Raw genomic sequence first — 24,106 nt, 5'->3', positions numbered from 1 at the left:
ACACTTAGAGTTCACCGTGAGATTGGCTCCTTGGCTCCTGAGGCCCAGTTAACACATGCTGCGAGGAGAAACGGTGATTTATGTCCTGTGTCCTTGCCATGTGGTCACCTGCTGAGTGGCTGGCAGCAAGGGAGTTCAGGAAAGGAATGCATTAAACACATAGATCCATTGCTAGGGTGTTGTTTTATTTTATTGGTATGAAGTGTTTATTTTCCAGGTTGATGGTATATATTTAGTGTCATTTATCTTTACAGCAATGTGTTCGAACACTGGAAATGACCCAAAAACACAAATATCTGGCCTTCACAGGAAGTGGTTACTCGAATATGCCGCAAAACATATACAACTACAATAAATCTGCTCTGGACACAGTCTCACCTCATTAGCAGGGGTGTCCATTGTCACATAAATCAAAAGTATGCATTCATTTTTTTTTTTCTTCTAAATATATGCTAATGAAACATCTAAGTGCACACTAAGTGTGCTAACTGCTAAGTGTTGTTCAAGTGTTTATTAATTACATGTGTATCAGAGCTCAGCGTGGTAACATAGAGCTGTACATAAGCATGTATTAGCATTCAGCACTCCTCACAAACTTAAACTAACAGGGGCAGAGGCAGGGTGACAGGCTAATAGACTTGTTTGCACACGCCTTTGTTTGCTTAAGTTGTGGGTGCTGAATTAAGCTGGATCACCCTCATGTTCTTTTCTATGTCTATTTTTAGACCACCCTACAGTATTTTCCATTGTGTGATTGTGATTTTTTTTATTTGATTGTTTCATGTATTTGGCATTGTTATGTTGGCTACCACATTAGCAAGACATAACATGACTGGGCATGACAGTAAGAGGATGATTAGCAAGGTGCTCCTTTGGCTCTTGGAAGACTCAAGCAAGGGAAAGGTGATAACTGCTCTGTCGGCATGACAGCCATGCCGAGATAAGCAGAGACATCCCTCGCTCCTTGAGAGAGGAGAGCAAATGATGAAGAGAGGAGAGGGCTGCATTCGAGTTGTTGCCTGTGGGGAGTGTTAGCGGCTGGTTTCTATGATGACAGGAAGAAGTGTATGGCATCATGTGTGTTCTGTGGAAAGACCTAGGAGATGTGTGTCTGGTTTGTGAGAGTGTGTAGAGTGGAGAAAAGGACCTCACCAGCAGCCTGAACAAAGCTACTGTATAATCACAGACAAAAAAAAAAAAAAAAAAAAAGCATTTAAGTAGAACAACCGTCAGTCTGCACTACAGGCAGTCTTGTTGAGCAGTCAGTTCTAAATGATTTCAAACTCCATGGAAATCTCAGAGAAATGAGAATATCAACTCTGGCTTGTATTATGGATTCATTGGCTGCTGTTTAAAGTTCACTCCCTCCCCTACTGTCTGTCTGCTTGTAACTTGTACAATGTTTTCTTGGTGGAGGGCTGCCATCCTGTTCTATCACACATTCACAATATCTGAGAATAGGCAGCTGCTCTAATGTAGTGGTAGCACATTTGTTGAATGTGTTGTTATGTCTTAATTTGACCAATTTCAAAATAAAATAGACTACAGCCGCTGTCTGAATTTATTCAAAACTTACACGCACGATTGATTTCATTTAAGATCTGTTAAACAGCTTTATCTTTTTCAAATGTGTCATGTGACAGTATGGCAGCCTCATTCACAATGTGCATGCATTGTTATAGCTGTTTCTATTGCAGTGTGTCCTTTTCTTCCTAACAGCATCTGCACATCTTCAGACCGGTGCTTCTGTCTTGATTTCTGCCAGCTTGGAATGTTGAATAACATATTTCATCTCTTGACCTTGAGAGCCTGTCTTTTGGCTCCTTTCTGTCATCGTCTTCTCTTTCTTATCTTTGTCGTTCCATATTCCTCGCCATGCAGACTTGTATCCTTGAGCCTTTTTTGGGCTTACACAATCACAGAATCAACATTTTTTCTGAACATGCCAACCTTTGGAAAAAAATGTCTTGAACCTGCTCTGAAAACCAAGGTAGGACTTATATTGGATAGCATTTTTAATATGTGTATGAAGCATCTTTTTTTTGCACTGAACACAGGACTGAGTTACACACTCTCTCTTCACTTCTGAGTAAAATAGCCTTTCCCTGCCATTGTGCCCTTGGTTTGTCTCCCACATATCTGAAATGGATAGGGTTTAATTCCTTGTGGAATTGTCCATGTAATTATCTTCCTGTAGCCACAGAAATCAAATAGCTTGTATCCTAATGTTGTGTCTGCATGAATAATGAGAATGAGAGCCAGGAACCGGTGTATGGGTCGCATCTCTTTGTAGTTTTATGAAGAGTATAGATGCATGTCATTACAAGAGGGGGCAGAAAATAAAAAGTGAAATTTATCATAAAGAACCAGGCTGCCAGAAATATACTGCATACATACAAAGATGAAGAGTGATTGCCACTACTGGTTATTGTCTGTGGAGAATAAGAAATTAGTATAATTATTCTCCCAATATTGCTCACACTGTTGTTTGTGGATGGCCTTCCTTGAAGGCCATGATAGACAAAGTGTAGAGGGGGCTGCATGTGTACTTGGTGTGTGTTTGTAGACTACACTGTATTGTGACGGACCCTACAGTTACATAAAGCCATAATGAGAGTGAAGTTTCACGTTGTGAACATTGCTCAGTAGAGAAAATCTCCAGTCAAATTACCTCAGTTTAAGCCGAGAGTCATTTGTTTCGCTCCGGGTGGAAAGGTTGTCAACATTATTGACAATACAGTTATTATTTATGAAAGTGGAATCACAATTGAATGGTGTAGTTATTGCACACACAGACAAAAAGGTTTGATTGTGCACCATCTTCCAACACTGATGTTTTCATACAAGATAACCTTCAATAATATGTCGCTTTTTTTATTTATTTTTGCTACCTGTGATACTGTATCACACCTGGAGTTAGGAGGATGAGTGAGTTGGTCTTAGGTTGCTGCTTACTAAAGAGCTTACCTTGCTCTGGTCTCAATGGAGTTTTAGTGTCAAATAGATGATAATTATGAAACTCACTTAATGTAATAATGCATTACATGTAAGAATCCTTGAATTTTTGGAGCGACTCCAAGTTTATTGTCTTTCCTAAAAGAGCCCTCCCTTTTAGGAGAGGGACAAAACATTGTGTGACATGTTCAGAAGCTGGTAGTAAAAAGGAGTTATTCCAGGTTTGTGTGCTCTGGTTGATGGTGGTGATGAGGTCATGTTCGAGGTCTGCAGTGATGTGGATTTATTTCCAGCATTATTTAAAGCTTACTTCCATGTTCTTTCCCCTCCCCTGTCTTGTCAAAAATTCACAACTATTAATCCTGCCTCCAGTACATGACAGTTTTTAACTTGAACTGCATATTTTTTTTATCTCCCCAATTCCCTGGTCCATGAAACCTTTTTTTGAGAGCTCCCACACAGCCTCTCCAGGATTGAACCCAAGAGCCTAACTATTCTCCCCCCATTCCCAAGCCATACTGGACTGTAGTTTTATGTTGTTGTTTTTTTGTTTTGTTTTTTTTGTTTTTTTACTGGCATTGCTTATTTTTGTCTGCCTGACATGTCAGATAGGAGACAATACTGAGAAAGTCCAGCAGTCTGATTTGCAGAAAGTCTCTATATAAATTTGTCAAGTTTCTATGTACCACTGCACCACTGTGGATGGGTATGTTTGTCTAATTCAGAGGCTCCAATCCCACTGGAGAAGCTCCCATTTTGTTGAATAGTATTGTTTGCACCTCTTCGGTGACCCCTTCCATCGGGCATTTTGCTGTGACAGGTCTACCCCGCTGAAGTCTGGAGAGACAGGTATTGGGGGGGCTAATACATGAAGCCTTGGAAGAGGAGCAGATACAAATGAAACTGGTCTTTGGCGTTCCTCCTTTTCTTCAGAAGAAGAGTTAGTACTGATTTTTACCTTGGCCTCATTTAAACACAAGTACTCTCCAACAGTATTTTGTATCCAATGTATCCCTTTTCTTAAATAGCTTCCTCTTTTCTGTTCTCATTAACAGTTGAAACATCTGCTGCTATAATAGTGAAAAACATACCACTTTCAATTGCAACTGTGGGTTGTTGCACATACTGTACTACTATGTTCATGCACACAGATGCAGTCAAGGCACAACAAACACAACACAAACACTGTCTTATACACAGCACGCACACAAACACCAGAGAGCATTTGTTATTCAGCAGCAGCCTGCGGTGATTGACTGGTCTATTTGTCTCTGCGTAGCGTATAAGTGGGCCACTTGGTATTCTGCCTTATTCATCTGGAACCAACTCAGACAGAGATGCTGTGTAAGTGCGTGCAGTACGAGGGCTTTGTTTCTCTTTCGCTCTCTCATTCTCTGTTTATGTGTGAGAAAGGGGCCGAGAGAAAACAAGGTGGAGAGGGACGAAGAGGGAGTAGCTGGGAGGAGAGGGCAATTCTTTGTTTAACTGCATGCATTTCGCTGGGCGTTAGCACAACGCACAACACTTGCATGTATACAATGAATCAAGCTGCCGGTGCATAGTGCTGTCAGGCATACTAATTGAGTGCAGAGTGCCCGTGTGTGTGTAGCAATGCTGATTTCAATCTGCCTCATCTCCCAATCTCTTGTCTCAATGTCTTTTTTTCTCTGCTACTGATCTCACACTCTCAGGAAGAAATGAAAGCATCAAGTAGCCATCAGTAACAGTTAGCCTGTGATCATGTCAGGACTCAAAGGGTATAGGAAAGAGGAAATAGAAAACCTTTTGTGGGATCAGGTATGCATTTGGTCACAGGATAGCCTCTCAGTATTTTAGTAGAAAACTGACATATGTTTGAATTCACTGTATCTCTTTGTTTCTTGAGCCCTTTGTCTTTGCTATGTGAACACTAAATGAACTGACTCCAACAATTCTGAAGGACCAGGTACAGCTACTGCTTGCTTATGCTATCCTACTGTTGATTCTTGATAAGCTTGATATGTTTCAACAGGCAGTGGTCACGCCGAGCCCCTCTTGCAATGTCTCCTCAACAACAACTTTAATGAAACCTGATTACTGAAATGCATTCGCTCTCATCCTCTCCAGCGACTCCACAGGTGATCATTTGATTTTGGACATTTGGAGGGAGAAAAGAAAAAAAAAAGATGGCTGCTATTCTCTAGAGCTAAATAGCCTCATGAATCCAGCAACACTGTGTGTCTGTAATGCACTTGGTTATGCTTGACATCGAGTGTAAGTCCGCTTGTAGTGATCAAGGTCACACTGGTTTCAACATGGACTCAATGCTCAACACAGCATGGATCAGGACAGACTTAAGGTGAGGCTTTAGCTCTCTCAGATTCTCATCACCAGCTGAAATCACTCAGCCCGAGCTCAGGAGGAATGAGTAAGCACAGCTGCAAACTCTCAAAGAAAGAAAATAAATAAAATCTCCCCTCTCAAGCCCCCTGATCCAATAAGGGAAATCAACTCTTCTCACCCAAGACGCCGTCTGGGAGAAAGCTCCATAGCGTGTAAAAGCCAACCCATGGATGGTGTCTGACTAGCTATTTTGGCTCAGATTCCCTAAAACTCCATTCCCATTTTTGTTGATTGTTGTTATTCACTCCTCCCACCTCTTCTGCAGCTCCTATCTCCTTTTTGTGCCGTTTGCACGCCGGCCCCAAAGAGCTGCTGTCCAGACCTAGCAATTAACTGCCACCTCATTAGGCCAGAAACACAGTGTGAATCCTGAATAATTACTTGGGTTGTTTACTTTTTTATTTTTTTCCCCCATGCCCATAAATAGACATACACATGTATGAGAACCCTCTCTATTTCTCAGTTGTGGGCTGCTCCAGAAATGAAATGGAGAGAGACCGGGGGAGGTTGCAGCTATCTTCCCATTTGCACACTGAGTAAAAGCATGGGCAGAGAAATGCGAGGGATGGGTGGAGAGCAGTGGAAAGTGAGGAATGAAATACTGTTTGGGCATGCAAAGGCAATTTTGGCTCCCAGAAAAGAGGGCAACACTAAGCCCATTGGACTTTAGATGTCACCATGTCGAGAGCTCGAAGGGGATTGGTTGGATGGTGGATGGTCATATTGCATGGCCTGTGGTGCTAAGGGTGCAAGGTGAAAGTGATAGCTTGGCTCAACATGTAGCTCAGGTGGGCTTTTCTCTGGCATTAATTGAAATGTTCAATCAATGTGTCAATTTTCAAGACCTGCATACCGTGCTGTAGATTGTAGATATCTCGGCCACAATAACAGTGATATCTATATTATTATCTGTTTAACTTTGAGTCCCGTCACACACTCATATTTTCAAAACCCTTATTTGCCTTTAACTTTAGGCTCCAGTGAACATTCTGTTCCTCATCTCTTTTCCCCAGAGTGCCTATTTGTTTATGAGCCTCATAGCTTTGGCAGGTAAGCCACAAATCTGGTTCTTTCTTACCAAAAGAAACTTTCTTTTGTTCTTGATGAATTTTTGTACGCTGTGGAGCCGGTGCAAATTTTCCACTCTTTGCTTGGTTTTAATTAAAGACCAGATGAGCTTTTAAACCACAGTATGCATTAAAGGACAATTAATGGCGCTTTGTAATTGCTTCGAGACCACTCCAGTCACTTGCAAACATTATCAAAAGCCTTTCACTGTACGCTGGAATAAAAACGAGAGATGGGAGGGATATTTGTGTGTGCGTGTGTGTATGGACTTTAGAAGGGGAATCAAAATATAAAGGATGAAAAACAGGGGAAAGCAATTATTTCTCACAGCCACTCAGTTCACACATCTCATATTAGTCAATTCCTTTGTTGACGCTTCGTAAATCGCAGCGTTGCTCATCTGACTAGTGTCAATATTCTGGACCTGATTGAATTCAGTGGTGCAAATGCACTCACAAATACCATACTCACCTTCTGCGATCAAACTGACATAAACATGACTCTCAGAGATGTACTTTGTGTGTGTGTGTGTGTGTGATGCATTTTGAGTGCTACCACAGTGTTAGCAGGATACCGATAGCAGTCACAGGGAGGTGTTAAAAGGCTCTCTCATTTACTATCCATTTCCATCGTCATTTTTCTGACTTGTCCTAACTCACAGTCAAATGGGATGTATACGGTAATCTATTAAAATGGCTTTACTTTGTATTTCTGTTTCTATTTCTTCTAATTCAATGTCCTCAACAACGTTATGGGGTTATAAGAACATTTATCTCATCTGCAGTTACTCTGAAAACAGCCATGCAAATGTGTGTATGGACATTTTTGAACATGGAATGTGTAATGATCAATTTTTGATATACGTATAATGCAAGATAGGTGCAAAGTCTGCCAGATTATCCATGAGCAATGACAGTGCAGTTCTCACTGCCATGCCCCATTTTTTTTTTTTTTTTTTTTTTAAGAATCAGTGTTGCAAGTGAGAAGCAGCTCATCTTTAGAAGGCAGGTATCATCTATGCTACCGTGAATGACAGCTGCAATACAAGCAGAAGCGGAGTTTATCATTGGTAGTGCTGACCACCTGAAATAATAGCCTGTGCTGTAGGGATGACTGCACTCCCAGAATACATTAAATATTGGAGAGTGCTGTCCACACACAGGATTTGGTGGGAGGAAATACTGCTATGTCAGTCTAATTCCCTCATTCTCTCCCTCTCCCTCTCTCTCTCGCTCTCTCTCTCTCTCTCTCTCTCTCTCTCTCACACACACACACATACAAACACACAAGAAACTGCTGAGAATGTCAATGTTTCCTTAGGGCATCAGCTTGGAAAGAGACCTTTACTCAAGTTGACATGGTAGATCATCAGGACTGACACGTACACACACATGCATGCACACACGTGTGCACACATACAAACACACATCTTCCTTGTATTTATCCCTGTGGGGTTTGAGCTGTCGATAAGTTGAGCTGACAGCCTCCTCTTCACCTTGTCTTCCCTCTCCATCCTGTCCTCTTCCTCAACTCCTCTACCTCTGTGCCCTTTATTCCCAGTACAACTCCCATTACATTCTTTTCCACTGCTGCTCCCTCTGGACTGTGACAACCCCATGTTACTGTAAAAGAGGCTTAAGCATTCAAAGCATGATCAATTTAAATATTAGAACCATGGTGTTAAATTCCTGGTGGTCTTTTAAATCTATTCAACCCAAGCCTTCAAGGCAACGCTACAAGTGCAACATCCTTCCTTTTCATAAAATACCCTAAATTCTGTACATATTTCACTTAATAGGAATATTTTTTCTCACAGTGGTGATACTTTTTCTTCTAATGTCGTCACAAAAACATTGTCAGTCATTTTACTCTACTTGTGGCAAAATCACTGCGACATCTTGCCATAAAACAAGGCAAGCTCTGTGTCGAGTTGATCCGGTAAATGTCCTGCTGTTTTTCTTTGTCTTTTGGTTCAGTGATAATTTTATCTCTAAATGAATGCTGCAGCATGCTAAACATAGCAGCATAACAAAACTCAGATTAGATCAGAGATATGGATAAAAGAATGGTTTTCCACATTGTCAGAGATAATGATGTTCATGATGATAAAGCATTGGGAATCAACAGTGGTGTTATATGGAAATCTATTCAACTTTTCTATGAAATTTGGAGGCAAAGAAATCCAAACACGACCAAAGTACTGGGCAATTTGAAAAAGCTAATATGGATTGCTATTTATTCATATTCAAACATGTAATCCATTTTCCACTGCATGTCCATGGACTCCTTTGTTGTCCTTTAGCAAGAATCCTCTATTTGTACATGTTCTGATAATAATACACAATTGGTTATTTGTTAGCCAGAAGCTTTAAATTGGTTGTGAAAACATGCAATTCATCTGAAGCCAATATTAAAGTCCTCAAACATGTTTTCCTGCATTACCATTATCAATTCCACAGTACCTCTTTTAAAAAAGGAAAAATGGAAATCAATGACATGAATGAATGCTGTAATAGAGTAATAGCAATCATTTCTAAAGTCTGGCAGTGACTGAAAGCACTCACTTCACAAAGAATCACATAAAAGGCTGTGAACACAACATGGTTAGAACATACAGTATAATATATTGCAATGTGTCTTAAAAATCCAGCACATTTTCTGCGGCGAAGCAGCAATTATTGATAATTTTCTATGTAATGAAATGTCTAATCCATGTCATATATCCATTAATTGAACAGTGGTGAAACTGGCGCATGTTCCTGTTGTAATTGTCTTGTTCAATTTGTAATGTGTTCTGAAGCAGCAGAGTTCACGACCGTGTTTTCATGTGTAAGTGTGTCTTTGGCTTATATTGGTATAAATTGGGAGCATCAGTGTAGTGCCTCCCGAACATCGGCTGCTATATTTTGTACTCTGTTGGACTAAAACTACCATCACAGATCCCCTCCACTGTCCCTAGACCAGTAATGGAATTCCCCAAGCGGAAACACTGTGGCCATTTTAAAGCAGACCTGGATCTGGTGGCTAGTGAGGTGATAAATGATGGCGGCTGAAGAGGGTCATGAATCAGGAATATCCCTCACTCCCCTTCCCTAAAGAATTAATATAAACCAAGGTACATTTCACTGCATAGATTCAAGCTGTGACATTTTAATAGGGTTTTTTTTTTTCTTTTGCCTCTCGCTTATCCCCAAACCATTTTTGTAAGAGCATTGTGTGGAATTGTATATCATCTTGTGGTTATTATGACTTGTCCAGAGGGGAATCGTATTTATATTTAGTCTACGAAGAGGATGATCTTTTTTATTTACTATTTTGACAGAGTTCTATTATAGAACCTCACCCGTGGTGTGATATACAATATATGCCCCACTGTTGGCTTTTGATTAAGACTTTTTGACTCAGTGTTTTGGTTAATGAAGATATCTGGATATGCCCGTGTGTCCCTGTGTGGGTTCCATGCAGTCACTATGCTTGGATGTGCTGTGCTCAGAGTCTTTCAACATTACAGCTTCATTTCAGTGTCTTTGATTTCATTTCTGCCCTCAGACGGATGACATGGAGATGGGCCAAGTACAGATGAGAGCAAAAAAAAGAGGCAGAAAGAGAGAGATTGCACTTTTCAAAGCCCCCCCTTGCTTAGCTGTCGAGGGAAAGTTTGACTTTCACAGTTGGAATATATAAACAAGTCAGCCTTCTCTTTTCCTTTTAAACAAGTCCCATCACTGCCTGACACATGGTTTGTATGTTCTTTATATATTATTGAAGTTCAGTGGCTCATAGGCAGTAACTCTGACTGACTTTGTAAGGCAGCATTAATGACATTTGATTGTATGTGATGCTTTAAGATATCTAGATAAAAGTAAATCTGTTCACCACCCAACATTTGAAACATGTCAAATATAGATCAATGCCTTCATTTTCCCTTTACTGTATCTCTCTTCGGTCAATCTTCCTAGTTCTCTGGGGGTTTTTTTTTTGCAATAAGAAACACAATAAAAATACAGTAAGCAGTGAAGTATCTTCTCCTTTTCTTTCTAATCCTCTGCCTAATTATCAGGAGGACCATGATTTTGTACATACATATATACGCAGTACACATACTGATATACAAAGAAGCTGCCAAACTGAGCTGCAGTGTGATTATTTTATTTTTATTTTTTTTAATAGAACAGTAAAAAAATAATGATGCAGACCTTGGGATGTTGAAGTGGCACACTGAATCTTTAACTGGATATTGAATTTGCTCGCATCAACCATCAGTTAACCTTGGTTTCCTTTAGTTACAATGGTAATCTTTCTCTATCAAGTGTTTAATTTTTGTGACTTAAATATATCTTAATAAGAAAACACAGCCGTGTTCTCTTTGAATTCACTTATTTGACGATGCCAGTTTTTGTTTCTCTTTAAGCATTAGACGGGTATGAGGGTTATTATGTGTATTTATTTGTTGAAAGGAAAATACATTATACTGAGCTGTTGGTTGAACTTAATTTAGTTCTGAACTGAGGGTTGACCATCCTGAATGAGTTTTACACTTAATAGTGCTGCTACTCTGTATAACACCGTGCATCGTTTTACCTTGAGGCAGTATTTCTGTTGTTCGTCAGGTCCTCCTAGTTGTCAGTTGTCTTGTTCCCACCTTGAACGTGTATCATTTATGATTTTGAACTATCTTTTCTAAAGTTGCTTCTATAAAGCCTCCTCAAACACTAAAGAAAACTAAAAAGCAGCTCTGGTGTTGTGTGTATTGTGTTCTGCATATATTTCCTACTTGTGTGGTGTTGCTGTTCTGTCATCTTTCATGTTTTCCTCCTATCTTGTTGCCATGACTTGCTTGCTTTGGGGCCAGCAGCAGTATCTTTATACCCACTACCAGCTCATGTTTGCTTACTTTTCCACCTACTTTCCACCATTTTCTGTCATATCCGGTCTTGTTTTTGGTTTGTTGTGCTGTCTGTGTTCAGGTTTTTGTTCTGAGTTACTTTTTCCACCACAGGGAGTGTTTAATAAATAAGCTGTAATTACCATCACATACTCTATCTTCTACAGATCAGATATTCCATTTGTTTGGTGTGTTTAAAATGAAAACCTTCCTGTTGCTCCGATTTTCTGCCTCAGTTTTATTGTAATGATTTGAAAATAACTCCAAAATTTGGTACCTTCTGTATACACGCACACACGGACACACACCCACAGTGCATCTAAACAGGGCCAGGGATCGATTGAGGCCAGGCATATGAGCATTACAAAGTAGACAAGTGTCCTTGAGCAGAGCAGAAACTACATTAATAACCCCCTAGTGATGACGACCCAGTTCTCTCCTGAATGCAGACGTTCTGACTAGCTGAAAATGTGTCTCTGTAATATTGATAATACATGAGTTCCAGCAAATTTGTTTTCCGGCACTCATCAGAGAATCAAGAAGAATTTTAATAGTATTTGGGATGTTGAGGAAGGTGCAGCTGGAGCATCCAACCTGTCTCCATGAATCATCTAGTTTCTGAATACCTAGCAATTCTCTCTGCTTTACAGATCACTCACTACAGATGTTTCTATCTTGTGTTTTCCAAGTGCGTTTTCTTGCCTGACCGACTAGAAGTAAGCCAGAACCTCTTCCCAGCTCCCTTGTTTCCAACGCAGTGCTTGGCACTTTGTGTATTATTCATGGCGAGGCTGTTCTTTGTAAATAGAGTAGCTTAGGCCACCCAGTCAGCTGGCGTGTACTGAGGCCGACCATAGGCAGACCTGACAAAACAGTCCCCCTGTAAGTGCTTTTAAAAGCAAATGTGGGCGGGAAATTAACAGAAGAACGACACAGTGAAACAAAATGCTGTATCAACATTAAGGCTACACACACATATACACACACACACACACACACACACACACACACACACACACACAGCGCCAGGAGCCTTAGCCAACCCTCACTATACAAATAAGACCGGAAAGCTAATTTTTATCCCCACCCCTTCAAATGGTAGAAAATGTGCTTACAGCAGCAAGGCTGTTGAATGATTTATTTGTGTTGCACTTGTCCATGTGTACGGTGCTTTGTTGTCCCAATTCATTCCATTCACTTAGGATTAGCAGTAGAACTTATCAGTGTTTTAAAATTCAGGTGAGTTGTGTGTGTTGTTTTTCCGCTGTGAGAACAAAGTACAAATACATGATGGGTCTTCATTGTAGGTTATTTATCTCATATTTGACTTAAATTGGAGATTTCAACCATACTTTCTAAAACATGGACATTTGAATCAGCTGTCAACTAAAGCATATTGTATGACAAGAAAACAACTTCCTGAGAAAAACAAATGAATAATGAATGGGAGCTTGTTTTCAAATGAACAAAAACCTTCAGAAGTATTGTACATGGCTGTGAACGGTGAAGCTGGACAACACTTCTAATCTATTCCATTAACAGCAGATTCTCCATCATGGCTGCCACTGTTGTCGCAACCCTATCTGTCCATTCTGATAGGGAGATGGCCCTGGCTGATCTGAAAAACCACTGAGATTGGCCTTCACCTTCCTATTCCATGAATGAACAGGCTTGAGAATAACCATCCAGCTCCCCACAGGGGAAATGAATTTAAAATCACAACTGGGATTAGCCTGAGGGCCGTTTAAATTTCATTGATATGCAGTGAAAGAACACCTCTTTCTCTCTCTCTCTCCCTCTCTCTACACCCCCTACCCCTCTCCCCCAGCCAAACACACACCACCAACACTCCCCATGGTTCCTACAGTTAAATTTAGCTGTCCTAATTCCGATTGTCACCTCTCCACTCTCTGCCAGTAGAACTTGCTTTGTGTTCCTACTGCCTCACAATGTCTTTTTTTCATTCATTTTAGTTCTGCATTAGCATAAATGCTGGGTGACCTGTTTACCCAGTGTAATGTACAGTGTGTTTATGTGAGTTCCTGTAGCTCATTAATAAAGGCCGGGTTGCTGCATATTAACCACTGTAATCCATCATTTCTAGTGTCAGTAGATCATGCAAGGGCAAAATCTATTGAGTTTAAAATGATTTGAGATCATGAAATGCATCTTCTGCTGCCCATCACACTGGAAAGTAATGGTTGGCATTTTCACCCCTGTGCTCTTAACGTTTGCAGTTGCTCAGGGAACAGTAAAGTTTTATTTTTCTGTGTATTCTTTATGAAAAACCATGAATTATTGCTGTTACTCGGTAAGAAATATCCCTCTGCTTTCCCTCAATGATTTCCTGTTTTATGGTGAGCTTGACTTTCCAATAGATGTTTTACAGACTTCTAAATTGGCCTATCTTCGCTACTTGCCACAGATGGAGCATGCATGAGTAGTCTGCATACAGGCATTAAGTGTGTTTCGATCTAAAAGCCCATCAGTGCGACTCTTCCCAGTGTGCAAATATGCACACAGGCTGACGTCCATACCCTTGCTTTAAACACACATGCACACACACGCACGCACAGGCACACACGCACAGGCACACAGACTAATAAATATCACCTCCCTATTTCATGTCATTCCACTCTCTGGAGAAAGGCCCGTATCGACAGGCAGCACAGCTTTGCTTGATCAATAGTTTCTTTCTCTACCTCTCTCCTTCTGTCTCTGTCTCCCGCTCCTCACACATCTCGCACATATCTCAGCTCTCTGCCCCTGCTCCCCTGCCTCTGATCTTCTAGCTGAATTACTTCTCATCTTGAAGCGCATGGCCAGAAACCGCAAACACTCTGATCAATCTCATTTGGTTTCATTTTCGATCAATTACCCAGTATTCCACATGTTGGAAGTTGACGGGAAGCCAGGCGAGGGGTTCCTCTGCATTTGATTGCATATCACAGAAATTTTCAGTGGCAAGGTGCACAGTGTCTCACCCCTGATTTGCACAGCCAGCCACTGTCAGCAGCAGCATAATGTGCTGCTTGGAAAAGGCCAAAAGGTCACATGAAACCATTAAAGTCCAGCTAGATTGAATACAGCTGCAGTGCTATGTTCCTTGCAATCTTATGAATAGTGTATAAAACCCAAAGCCCTTTATTTGCACTCACTTGCATGCACACATACATAGTGGAGGATTAGATGGCTTCATACATATTCAAAAACAATGTGTTTGTCTTATCTCATGATTCATAATGCCCTAGTATTAAAATGCCTTGATTCAGTAGAATCCATAATAGCAGCTGAATCGACTCATTTTTTATAGTCAACCATAATGGTTATGTAATTGCTGCTTCTACAGTTGCTAATGAAAACACTAAAATTAATTGTAAAATGTATCTCATGAGTAGTCATCAGAATATCAGTAAAGTTAATCTGCTTTAAAATTCCTCAACTATAAAATGTTCCTCTTGTTCATTTTTTCACTGAAAACAGGTTGTCATTTTATTTGCCAAGTGTTTGTCGTCCTCTGTGAATCCCCAGATTTATTGGCTTTCCATGGACAGCCAGTGTAGTATTGATCAAGCCTACGGTAAATACATAATGAAACAAGAATACATTTGTCCTATCAGAGACAGACACACGTCCAGATGGTCAATATGTGACTTTTAGTTAAAGACCAACAGAAGCAAAATGATTAAGTGGCCTTTTTTTTTTTTTTTTTTGGATATAGTACATGAAGTGGGGAGGGGAGTGATGAGGGAGGCAGGCGAGGACACAGGAAAGTAGAGGAAGACATGTAGGCCTGCAGGCCTACCCTGAGGGCCCAGCCACAGCTTTGTGTAAATACATGGCAGCAGTGCTTTGAAGCAAAAAATCTGGTCATTTTGGGAACTAAACCAGCAGGAATGCCATCTTCTCTTTTTCCCTTTTGAAGTCACAGCACATTGGGAATTGTCTTGATCAGTTAAAAATCTGTTCGCTATGTGATTTGCAAGTGAGACTGCATTTGAATTAGCTTAGAATCAAGATCCGCAGGCAGGACAGACTCATGACTCTGCCTGTGTGTGTTTTCTGGAGATAATTCCTAATATGCATTCTAGTGGATGAAAGCAAGGGATGCAAAAAGGTAAAAGGGAAAAAGATTAAAGAGAAAGAACAGAAGAAAACTTTGACTCTATGTATAGTTCAATATCTCACACTCCACCCACACCCATCATTGGTGGCATTTGGGGCTGTCAAGGACTGGAAGAGGGAGGGGAAAAAATCCCAACTTTTGATGTCTGGCCTAGCTGCAGTGATAAAATATTGAAGCAGTTTTCAGCTCACAGTGCAGTCACCACTCTTCAGATATTCTGCTTCAAGATAAAAGGCTGACCCCCTCCTACTGCTGCTATACTTCATCTATCCCCTCAATTACTCTCCCTTTGTCTTACTTGTTCTTCCTGTCTCTTGCTCACCTTGTCTCGTAGTTGTTCTTGTCCTAGTGCACATATCTTCCTGCGTGTCCCTGATTGAGAGAGTATGTACGATTGTATGAGTGGCACCATAATAACCAGTGGTAGTACTGTTGGAAATGACATGGATGCTTTGTCTTGTGCTAGCTGGTTTGTAAGCATGCACTTGTATTCATTAATGCCACATTTCACACTGAGCGCTTAAGTGCATCTTGGCTAATCTGAGCACACATGTGGTTAGCTCTTAGGAGACCTGTGGTTCCACCCCAAACACTTAACTGGCACACTAAGCCACATTTGAGGCTGGTGTATGGACTGTAATTAAGATGTGCCTGTGACCACATTCAAGGGTTGTCCAGTCAACCGTGTGCAAAGCAGCCTCGCACAAACAGTTGGATATCACTGTCTAGCCTACCCTCAGTGATTTTGTGTTTTAATGAAGGGTTTTGGACCTGAAGCCACTAACAGACATGCACTTCACTGTGTGTGCTGGCAGTTAAACACGTGGGAATCTTTTTGGGTAATACAAGATGCAGTGTCTCGGAAAATACCACTGTTCTTCAGCAATAGCAGTTTCCCCACCAGATGGAACCTTATGTGAGCTGAGAAACGTGGCCACTGAAGCAGAATTGAAAACATGGTAAGGCCAGGTTTAAATTGTAAGGATGTAGACACACTCTGGATATTAACACATACATAACAGTTGGGAACATGACTATAAGGTAGTGTTTGAGAGAGAAGTCGAAAGAAGCTCTTTGGTTCTGACTATGTCATGTGTGCTTCAGTCTTTGAGCAACACTGCAAATGAGTTTCCATGCCTCGCCACTGGAACCAGCATTCTCAATTGCCGTCATAGCCATTCATGTCTCTCTCTCTCTCTCTATCTGCCCTCCTCCTCCCATATGGCAGTGATTCATCACAGCAGTGAAACTGTGAACGCAGGGAGACAAGCCAGTGAGAAGCGTATGGTAACTACAGCTAGCAAAAAAGCTGACAGTAGTGGTGAGATATTATATGATTTCCTTAGTTCATGTGACCTGTCAAGTGAGGTGGCATGGAAGTGGTGGTCCTTCCTGGGTCGATGTACCGACCATTGTTAAAGGATTGCTGCAAACTCTTGTCTGCCATTTTTTAACATTTATATTTCCGGTGACAAGCACCCACTATCTTCCTCACTTCGCATCACATATTTGAAGCAATTAAATGTGACTTCTTGGCCTATGGCTACTATTTGGCTACTAAATGGCTTTGCAGGAAAAATATTGTGCCTTCTTTAAATAATCAAGGTGAGTGATTTCATATATTTTGCCACAGCTATTGTTTTTATTTTTGCCGGGAAAAATGATAAAAATATATTCAGAAATTCTCTCTGTGATAGGACAGCCTTTTTTACTGTCGCTTGATGACAGGAAAAAAAGTGTTAATGCACCATTAAAAATGTTACAAAACAGTACAATAAATCTATAAAGGGTTTGGGAGCACCATTCCGTTTGTGGGGTTAAAATAATAAAAGACCGCAGGATTGCAAGTGAGAGAAAGCAGACTGGCAGGGGGAAAAGTGGAGAAGGAATGATGAAAGAGTAAGAGAAGAGATCCAAACTGTAGGTGGAGATCATTTCCTCACTTCCTGTTGTCTCCAGGGAATGAACACATCCACACACATCCACTATGTTCAGAGTGGTTCTAGATAACAAGCAGATAAAGCTTTAATACCGTCTCCAACATTTTTCTCATACATCCCCCTGATTCTCTTCTACCTTTGCCCATCTTCTATTTCTCCATAGCTCCTTCTTTTAACCTTACTTTAACTTTACTTCTAACCTTCTTACCAATTCTCCCTTTCCCCCCACCCCACCCATTCTATGGTTTATTTCTACATTTATCACTTTGCTTCCTCCCTGGTCCCATGTTGTTCCTATCCTATTTCTTTCTTTCCAACTTAACACTGAATATCTTCCTCATTATGTACCTCTTCATCATCCTCATTTGCTTCTCCCTTTTTCCTACATCCCTGCCTCTGCTCTGTCCCTACATCTATACCCTAACTGTAGCAGCCTCTCTAGCAGAGCTCACCACTTTCTTCTTTTACTCTTTCTAATTTAATAGTACACCACCGCTGGGGCCCCTGGTGGCCATAAGGCCTTGTCCAATTGACTGGATTTAAAAAAAACAAAAAAAAAAACAGTACAGAGTTGGAGCAGGGGTTCTAAAAACAAGGAAGCAGAAAAGAGTGAGATGAAAGAAAAGTTCACTCTGTTGAGTATTGATGGTCAAATCTGTGTGGGTGTGTGTGTTACAATCTGTTCCCAGTTGCCTTTGTAAAGCAACTGTTTGTAGAAAAGTTAGGCTTATCTCTGTGTGCAGGACACTCTGGTGGATATAACTCTGATGTCTTAATCTTCATCACTTGAGTGATTTTCAATGGCCTCAACTTTTGTTTGTCTGTATTTTCTTTTTCTTTATGCCTTATATTGCACTATTTAATTAAGTCTTGCTTTTAACCTGACAGCTCTACAGTTTTGCACTCATGTAACTGTTTTTAAAGTTTTCACTTGAAGAGAAAGACATTTAGTTGTAACATTTGGTCCCAGAGGGACAAAGCAGCATTGCTACTGTAAAAATGTTGATTGTTTCTCTGCTTTGATTTGATTTGCTCCAGAATACATGACTTATTGGCTTTCTGTCTTGACACATTGTTCTTTTATCTTTCTTTCACATTTATTCTGGCTTATATGTTGACAGCTCTTGAGAAAAGTAATTGTTTTGAGTAGGTACACTAATATCAAAAAACAAATTACATTTGATTTTAGAATATGCTTTGTATTAAACAAATTTAATGTTAAGCAGATAATCAGTAATATGGAAAGATTCATGGTAAATTAGCCTGTCTAAATGATTAAGTTGATTTTTTTTTGTTTTTCAACTGTTCAGGATGTCTTTTGTCCGCCTTCTTGACTTGCAATTAAAAGGCACTGACTCTAGGTCCATGATAATGTAGTTCACCTTTTCACCTTAACTCTAAATCACTGACCCTCTGACACAGAACTCCACCACTGCCAAAAATGTATTAGCTGTTTTGGTAATTGATTTGGTTTCTCCTCTTTTTATCACATTTTACTGTTTTACTGCCTAAACCCTCGTAATAATTCCAAGGAGGTTTTATTTGTGCATGACAATCAGCCCTAGAGGCAATTAAGTGGCAGCAGGATGCCAAAGCCTGCCCAGCAAACAGGTAGTAAATTATTAATAATAGGCCTAAATGAGACTGTTAGTCATTGGCTGAGAAACAGAGGTCTGTATATGTGTGCTGGTTTGCCTTTGTGCATTCAGTCACTGAGGGGATAATTATTTAAAAGGAATGAAATTGGAGAAACAAAGAGAAAATGGCTGCAGAAATAGAGAGGAATGAGAGTATGTGGAAGGAAATTGGGATGTAGACAGCATGTGGAGAGGATGAATTGCATAATTAAACAAGTAGCCAGTGCATATTGATTGCACAAATCCTGGGATAGGATTGTGGAGGAATGTCCTGGGAGTGCAGCTGTCCCCAGGCCATAGTGAGATATAGCAAGGGCAGGGGGCAGGGATAATGAGCTCCTACAAATGGAAACTGCTGCTCATTTAGCACAGTTATCTGTTTCATTTTGATGGAGATGTGCAAGATCATGAAGACAAATATATCCATGCATTAAGCCACAGAATTGCAAATGCTGATTTTGCCATGCCGCCACAAAGATACCCACACACCCACTTCCAAACATGATCAGTGTTCTGCAAAAAGAACAAGCAGAACACAACTCCACATGCCCATATATGCACACAAACAGAGACATTTATATTGTAGATCGTGATCTTGTAAAACACTGTTTTCTATCATTTTCATTTCCGGTACCACAGGCAGTTTAGGAAGCTGAAAAACATTGTATGTGCCCCCTGGGAGGGAAAGTGAAAGTAGAGAGAGGGAGAGAGAGGCAGTGGTCTCTTGTTCAGCTGAGTCACTTTGCCTTCTGGTCCCCTCTCGGTCTGTTTGAAGTGTGTGTGTTGACCTGTAGACCCACAGCACTAACATCCACCCATGAGTTTAGATTAACCATGCTGGCAATTGTAACCAAGTGGATGGAGCACAAGAGATTTAAAGAGGGATGCTGAGAGAGCGAGAGTGCCAGAGAGAAAGTTGAGATATGTTTCATGAAAACTTTACATTTTGTGTTTTTCTCATTCAGTTGATACCAGTTAATGAAAATTTACCATTTCAAAATACATCTTATTTTGTGGAATGTTGCCAAAACCATGGCCGGATGTGATATGCAGCATGCAGCATTTCATATGCAGAAGTACACCACATGGCCCTGCTTTTTGGGTTTTTTTTTTTAGTTGAAAGCAGACTGGATTTGACCTTGGTTACTGTATATCTAAAACTGATAATGCATCATGCTTTTAACTGCACCTCCAAACCGGCACTATCACAGTATTACACCCAGGAGCCTTAAATTATCTGATTGCTACAACTACTACACTTCTTAATGAAAACCTGATGAAAGAAAACCTTGAAACAGCAAAAAGTAACAAGGTGGCATATTGGAATATTTGTATGTTGAGTATTTTCTTTCATGCCACTTTATCCTTCAGGTAAAGATCAACTTTGTACTTTTTGCCATGTTGTATCTATGTGACAGCTTTAGTTGCCAGTTGCTTTGCTAATAAATATCTTTTACTTAATGATGGACTATACAATAGCAATTTCATATTTAGTACTTCTGATACTTTAAGCACATTCAGGTACTTTTACTTAAGTAAATGATCTGAATGCTCCCCCCACAATGGGGTATTGCTATATGTATTCTCCTCTTACATCTATTTCCATCCACTTGTTTCCACCCTGCTGTGCAGAGGTAGGTTTCATGGAGCTTTGTCTTACATCAAAATGTCATCGGCACCAGCTCAAGCAAGGTTTATATTTTTTTATTTCGTTTTCGAGATAGCGCTTTGTCAGATGACACACTGCCTTCAGAGTCAGCAAGATGACAAGTGGCATGTTGTTTTTACTGCTTAAATCTCTAAGTTTAAGTCGGACAAGGTTGCCATATTGGTCTCCCACAGATACCTCTGCAGTGGGGAAATGCCAGGTGAAAGATTTTATATAGATTTAATATATATATCAACTTGAATTATGAGGAGCATAAACCCATGTACTGAAGGGCATATATGAAAGAATGCATCAACAAACAGACCCTCACTTGGACGTACAAGTATAGACACATGGTTATGCATTTTCTCACATGCATATACTCGCTCAAGCACACATGCAGCACATGCACGCTTGTTCACTCCTGTGTCCTCTGACTCAGTCTTTCAGCTTGTCTTTGTTGAATTTATCAGCATAATCCTTCCGTCTTTGCTTGTTCAATAGAGAAATGGAAAAACTAAGCCAGAGTGGGGGGGTGAGGGGTGCAGGAATGAGAGAGACACACAATCGCAAAGTAGTGGGAAAAGAGACAGGACATTAAAATGCATGGGTGCCCTTGCCAGTTCAGATAAAGCTCACAATACACCGGCATCAAATCTCATCAAATAGTCATCATTGCAGATGATATATAGTAGGCAGTGGTTCTTAGCACTGCATCCAAAAGCCCTGACCATGAGGTGCCATCTGTGGGTGTGAGGGGAAAAAAAGTGTGTGTCAGTGTGTGTGGGCCTGACCTTCCTGCAGGCCAGTCCATGTCCTTGTGTTCAGTGCTGCCACCTTTTGACCGGCACTAATAGCATAAAGCACTACTGCTGACACTGGTCACACACCTGGCCTGTTTGCTGTAATGCAGAATCCCCCATGGCCAATTCCAAACAACTCCACCTCCGTCTTTTTTTCTCTTTGATCACCCCCTTATTCCTCTATAATTTTATACTCATACTTCCTTGCATTTCTTGTTCTCTCTCTTCCCTAGTCCACTTCCATTCTGTTTCTCTGCGCCTCATTGCCTTCTGTGTACAATGCCTGTCTGGAATCCTAAAGGGACATTGTAAGTCATTGTGAGTGTCCCCTCTCTGCAACACAAATATGCACCCAAACAGAATGATGCAAACTGTAGATACCCCCCACTGCTCTCGATGACAGTATGTGTGTCTGAGAGAGAAGGTGTGAAGGTTGGGGAGTTAGCGAAGGGGGGGGAGGAAATAGGCTGTCAATACATGCTCTGGGCAGAGAAAATGTCAAAGACAGACATGGCAATGGGATTGAGAGACACTGGATGCTCCCTTCACGGTATAGTGGCTTGACGATCGATCAAGAATAGCCTCCGGTCAACGCTGCTTCAAGGTACAGCATGTTAAAAATGCAACCTGCTGTGGAAGTCGACCTTTGCAATAAGGGGCTTAGAGTGCATGTAGGTAGAGTATGTTTTCTCTACATAAATGAGAAGTTAATGCCATGTACAACTGTACATGTGAGCTACCATGTTTTACTGCTGTCAATATTAGCCTGAGGTAGCAGTGATCAATCTCTGACAACAAGATTAATTTAATATTCCGATCTCTCCAAGATGTGATTCCTTTGGATTGCGTGAGAAAAGTCAATAGCAAATTGAAAATGACACCTCAGGCAACGCTGTATTTCCTGTCTCCATACTGAAACATTTCTGAAATATGGCTGCTTCTTTACAGTTAGTTAGCGAGCAGATATTTGCTGCGGCACCTGCCATGCATGCCTCGAGAAATGTGGACATTGAGAATGAGGATGGTGATGTAAGCAGGTATAACTGTGTGTTAAAGCACAAAATGTGGATTCAAGCATTTAGATATTGACATTTTAATTTGGTAAATAAGACCAATAATTAGCTGGCTATCTGCAACAGGTTTTTGCCCTTTCACGGTGGCACCCAGGCAGCCATAAAGCGGGACCAAGTTCAACTGAGCACAAATACCAGAGCAAGAGGCAGGGGAAATAAGCGAGTTGAAATGTCTCTGGGTGCTCCGCCTTCTTCGTCTCTGATGATTGATGGTGAACATTGTTCAGTGGCTTTTAGTCACAGGCCTGTAATTGCTTTTTGATATTGTTACAAATGAGAAATTACTTTGTCCCATTACCAGCACCAGGAGATAAACAATAGGGAGTCTTCAGCAGAATAGTATGATAAGACAATGTTTACAAAGGAAAAGCAGTGATATCCATTTATTTGAACCGAGTTACAATACAGAGAAAGAGGTACAGCTGATGCTCTATCATTTTGTGAAAGCACACCAACTTTACTCCAAATGGTGATTATTCATAAAATATGAAATTCATGATGAGAAGCCAACATGAGCCAGCCACTTCAAAAGCTAAATCAAATCATACTCTTAATGCTGCAGATCACTGTATTCTTGAATAGAACGCTCACAGGGGACAAAACTTTTAGAAGACTGACTTGAAGGGTGTGGTGTGAGAGAATGGATGGGTTTACTGCATGTGTGTGCAGCCCATCCAGTCCCCCTCAACACAGCCTCAGGGAGTTATATTAATGGTCCCTGTCTCATCACATGTCAGGCCTGGTGTAAGTAATGTCCTGGAACATCACCCACTGCTCCTTCCTGCCCTCTGACAAGACATCTCCCACCTCCCACAGCCACCAGTCTTCTCACACCATCTTCTCCCAACACTCTGCCCCTCAGTCAACTGTGGCAGCGATGCCAACGTGGAAAGCAATTCTAGTCACCTATTGCTTATCTAATCCCTCACTTGGTCACAGGGTGCCATGGTGATGGGTGACACATGCGATGGAGATGATGTGTGTGTGTGATCAGGTTTTGGGTGTCTTTGGTAAGTGTTCAGTTTGTAGAGATGGGGATCTAATGCTCTGAGCAAAAGGGACTGTTATGCCTCTTGTCAACTCAAGCGTGGACACGATCCACTTGACACTGATGATTTCCTATACATCACTAACACAGAGGACATGACCTGTTGTAAAACACACAATGCGTATTAAGAGCCTGTGTGTCAGTAATAGCCCGTTGGTTGGGTTGTCGATCGTCTCAATTGAATTGCCTGTGTTTACATCATAGCTGTTATTTAGGGCAGGCCCCAAGAGTCCAGTCAATCCAGTCTAAGTTGGACTTAGACTTGAGGCTTTACTTGGTGCTGACGTTTAACACGGCATGACTTGGATCGCCATTTCAAGTCGGGACTTGGGTATAGATGGATGGATGCCACAGTTTTAGAGAATGTGTCTTTGTAATTGCATTTTACAAATATTGTTGATGCATCTTTCTGATTGCATCTCCTCCATGTCAGTTAAACTTTTTTGAGACTGCAAACTATATGCTTGCTCCAGAAAAACTGCTCTGCTCAATGACAGCATATTTTTAGGTGCTTATATTAAATATCCAGTGATTCCTTTTG

General features: G+C 40.8%; 1 protein-coding gene across 13 annotated transcripts in view; it reads left to right on the top strand.

Annotated features, from left to right (window-relative positions):
- Positions 1 to 24,106, top strand: part of nrxn2b (neurexin 2b) — a 592,065-nt gene that overhangs the window by 328,452 nt on the left and 239,507 nt on the right. The gene's annotated exons all lie outside the window — the stretch shown is intronic.

This window comes from Larimichthys crocea, chromosome XIV (assembly GCF_000972845.2).
Source record: "Larimichthys crocea isolate SSNF chromosome XIV, L_crocea_2.0, whole genome shotgun sequence".
In the NCBI taxonomy this organism is placed as follows: domain Eukaryota; kingdom Metazoa; phylum Chordata; class Actinopteri; family Sciaenidae; genus Larimichthys; species Larimichthys crocea.
Note: the sequence above shows the minus strand (reverse complement) of the source record. Positions and strands in the feature narration are given on the sequence as shown.